This window comes from Octodon degus, unplaced genomic scaffold (assembly GCF_000260255.1).
Source record: "Octodon degus isolate 3935 unplaced genomic scaffold, OctDeg1.0 scaffold00501, whole genome shotgun sequence".
NCBI classification, from domain to species: domain Eukaryota; kingdom Metazoa; phylum Chordata; class Mammalia; order Rodentia; family Octodontidae; genus Octodon; species Octodon degus.
In genome coordinates this window covers 107823-112425 of record NW_004525077.1, presented here as the reverse complement: position 1 = coordinate 112425, position 4603 = coordinate 107823, and positions in this window count along the sequence as shown.

Genomic DNA, 4603 nt, shown 5'->3' with positions numbered 1-4603 from the left:
CCCTGGTTCCACCAAAAAAAAAAAAAAAAAAAGGGCTGGGGATGGGGCTCAGTGTGACAGCCCCAGGCTCAACCTCCAGTACTGTAAATACAAAAGGACAAGAACAAAGCCCTCAAGCCTCCTTGCTCTGCATAAACCCACCTGACAATCTCACTGTGCATGGGTGTGTGCTGTGCGTCAGCAGCGCATGTGCTCCGCTTTTTAAAGAACCGCTGCTTGTGGCCATCTGGATCTGCTGGGGCAGGGGTGAGTGAAGAGAGGAATAGTAATGACCAACAAAAATTATATATATCTATATCTATATCTATATCTATATCTATATCTATATCTATATCTATATATATCTTTATTACCATGGAAATTAGCCAGGGCAGATTTTCAAAAAGATGAAAATTGTCATAAATCTTTTTGTTAAATTCAACATAAGGGAAGAATGATAATGTGTACTTTATGACCAAGGAGCTGAATCTCACAAGTTTTTCCACATGCAATCATTTCTGCCACAGAATCATGAAAGGGAGCAATAGCTTTATGTGGAGTATGTCTCATGTGTAGCCTTAGCAAGGGACTCTGAGACTGCCAAACAATCACAGTGGGCATATACTGAGTTTGGAAAGCAATTAAACAGTTCCAAAAATGGGCCAACTCTTGAGAGCTGAACATTAAAAGAGCCTTATAACCTTGGCCAAATAGCTCAGTGGATTAAAGCACCTGAAAGCAGGTGCAGGGGTCAGGGGTTTGTTCCCCGGGCCTGCTGTGCTGGCCTCACACCTTTAGTGCACTAAAATCACAATTAAGTTTGGGCGTGGTGGCATGCACTTGTAATACCAGCTCATTGGAAGATGTAGACAGGCAGATCACTAAAAGTCCGATTTAATAGTGAGACTCTGAACACCTTGTAGACCCTTCCCTAAAATACAGGGGAAAAAAAGAAAAAGAAAGAAAGAAAGAGAGTGAGCCTGATGAACTTTGTTGAAGGCAGTATTAGCCTCTGGTGTATGTATTCATTTTAGAAGTAGGGACTGAGTCTCCCTTTAGAATGTCAAAGAGAAAACTTAATTCATTAGTAGTTAGCTTAAGAGCTGGGCAGAACCAATTAATATGATCAAGTAGTCTCTGAAAATCATTTAGGGTTGTAAAATGTCTAATCTTTATCCAGTTTGGGGCACAATTTGCCTTTATTGAATGTGTCCCAAATATAAAAAAGGTGCCATAGTTTGCACCTTTTCAGAGACTATCACTAGACCTGCATTGCAGAGGGCATCATCTAATTGGATAAACATGCCATATAAAACAGGTAAGGATTCATGTGCCAAGACAATGTCATCTATGCAATAGATAATGTATGCAGATGGATAGACCTGTCACACTGACCAAATGGCTATAGCTGATAGGTCTGGCACATGTGGAAACTGGCTGAGTCACCATGGCTTCTCCACAAGGTGGCAATGAGTCCAGATCAACTACATACTTATTCTTCCCAGCACTCCCTCCATCCCTTCCTGTCACTTTGCTGCCACACAACTGCCTTAATTGCTTCTGGGTAGACCCTGACAATTAATGGTGTTGTGACTCTGATAGGTGGGTCATGTAGCTCCTGGAACACCCCTGCCACAGTTTTGAGCTTCCCCACCGAAACGTCTTCTGCTTCTGCTTGTGCTTCTGCCTCTTCTGTCTGCTGTTGCTAGCTTGCACCCAACACTGGCCAATCTTTTTTTTCCCACAGTCACATCTTTTATTCATTGTCAGTGGAAACACACATACCACATGGCACAGGGGTGGGCAGTGAGGACAGTCACTGTGGGCACAGCTGGAAGTAGCACATTTTCAGTAGATGGGGGTGACACCAGGAATCTCTGGTGAGTTGCGGCCCCCATGCCACCCAGCCTCTTAGCTTCCCTAGACCATGCTGCTGCAGCCCTGGGTCTGACCAGTTTGTGCCTAGTAGAAGAAGCCATACCTGGAAGCCCTATCCTGTCCCCATTCTGTGGCAGAGATACAAAGAAAACCCTGAAATTTTCAGATAGAAAATCCTATATTTTTCTGAGAGTCTTAAATTGAAGTTTTGAATAATTTCCTTTTTCAAGAATAATGAATAAAATATGTAAAAAATGAATTTTTGCCCCTACAATGATCTCTAAAATCAACACAAAGTTTCACACAGGGTGGATAGCCAGAAAATATTTGTTACTTTAATAAATTTTCTGTGTAAAAATATTCACAATGTCAGCTTGATAACCTGCCTAGAAACATCAGTTCCTTCCCTTATTCTCTCTACACCCATGCTACCTTTCTCTCTGTAGCAGGGTGGTTTTCTGTCTCTAGGAATTCCACTATTGCCAGACAAAGGAAAGGATTTGTTGTCTTTACTATAAACTTACTTTTTTCTGAATCTTAAGTTACAGTTTTACAGTTTAGAGGACTGGATGGTCACCCAAAGGAGCCTGTGCTGATGACATTTAGAGATAAAAGTTAAAAGTCCCATCAATTAGCCCAAAAAGATGAAATGAGGACAAGATATGTGAGAAGGCAGATTATGGAACCTCATAATTCAGAGTTACATTAAGAAGAAACAAAATTTCAAAGGAGTCTTGTGCTGTATCAGTGACTTCACCATCTGACTATATTTGTATCTGTGCAAGGTATCCATAAATCTCGTTTGGTGGCAAGTCCCTTTGACCTGGAGCTGAGATAGGAGGCCTGATCTTCTTATGTGCTCTACCACATGGCCTCATGGGTACACAGTCTGTATGATACCCAAAAACACATGGGAGCAAAGCCTGGCCTGCCTGTCTCCACCAGTCGTGAGAAGATGGTCTCAGATTTGCTTTGCATTGTGTCCATTCTGCTGGGCTATCTGAAAAACCTTGACCTGACCACCAAATATTATCCATGGGTGGGCATGTGTCCTGAAGCTTGGAGTGATGAAGCACGCTCTCATTGGAAGTGCTTGCCTGCAAACTTGCACAAACCAAAGTCATTCTCTTAGGGATGAAGACAGTAAAGACAATGCAAGATGCTTTCCAGGGTACTGAGTCAGATGTTTTTAAGGGCAGCATTGGCCCATCAGCAGCAGTATGCAGAAGCCAAACACAGGATGCCTGAAAATGCGGGGAACTCCAACTGAGCCACTATTCCTTTTTTGGAAGACCTTAGCTTCAGGAAATTCTTAGCAGGAAGCTTACAGAAGATGAAAATCAACTTCACTTAAACCACAGCTGACAAATCAGATGTAGAAATGAGCAAGGAAGAAAAGAATTCTCTTAGTGAGCCTTGGGTTCAAGTCGTGACAATGTATTACTTCCTGACTATATGCTCTTGAACAAGGGACTCCCCTTTCTCTGAACTGCAACTTCCAAGTCTGGAGAAAGAGAACGAAAATCCCTATTTCCTTGAGCTGTAAGGATCAAATGAGACAGGGCAGATAGAAAACATTTGAAAGTCATGAAATTCTTTGGGACTAGGAATTAAGCCCAATTCAATATCTTTGGGGGAAGAACCCCATTCAGCAAAAAGCCTTTTACCAGAAGATTCAGCCAGAGTGTTGGGCATTTATATATCTGTGGTGTTGATTGACAGTTCAAGACACACTTAATACCCAGTTCCTGAGAGCAGTGGAACACTTGAGGTATTTCTAGACAAATCCCTGCTAGTTCCTGTCTGCAGATGTGAGTTCTCCAACCTCATCACATGGTTTGGTTATAGGCAGGACAGAACAAGGTGGCAACCCAGTGAACTTGCTACCTCCAAGGGTCACAAGAAGGAAGATCCAATAGAGCTTGAGACCACAGGTCAGCATGCTCATTTCCACCTTTAGAGAGCCAGAACAGGTGAGCATTTGGAAGTCAGGGACAAGCTTCACTTCCCACCACCACAAGGCCTGGCTCTGCAGCCATTCCCTACTCCCACCGTGGGTGGACAGCACCCATGTTCTAGACTATTTTCACCAACAGTTCAAGAGGAAGTCAATGGGCACTGACATCAAAGCTTAAGGCTGATTACAAGTACAAGAGATATTAAAGGGAACAATTTGATGAAGAAACAGGATGAATTTTTCTGGTGGTCAAATCATGCAGCCATAGAGCTCATGGATTCAAAAATCAGAAAGGAAAGCCATTGTACTAACATGATACAGATCTAGAACTGGGGGTTAGGAAAAGCCTTTCAAATGAAGCATGCCCTGTACAGTTTGAGGAATCTTGTCTATGAATATATCCTGAAGGCCTAATCAGTAGCCAGGTGGTCCATTTCTTCTAGCTTCTTCTGTATCTGAGGCAGTGAAAGAATGGACCCATCCCAGAAACCAAACCAAACTGAGAAACAAATCACCAATGTGTGGGATATACACTTGTTTCACTCCTAGTAAACCTTGTCATTTCTGCCTCTGAAGTCAGCACGCAAATTCTGCAGTAGACAGTCACTTGTTGAATTGAAAATGGTAATAAAAAGGAAGCAGCAGAAGCAGCAAAAACTGCTGCTGAGACAACTCAGGACTCAGCCTGAATCTCCCCATCAAAGGATTATCTGTTAGGTCGGATTGAGTGGCATTTCTTCCCCTTAAAGTCTCTTTCTCCGCTCTCAAAATTAGCATTTTCTATATTTA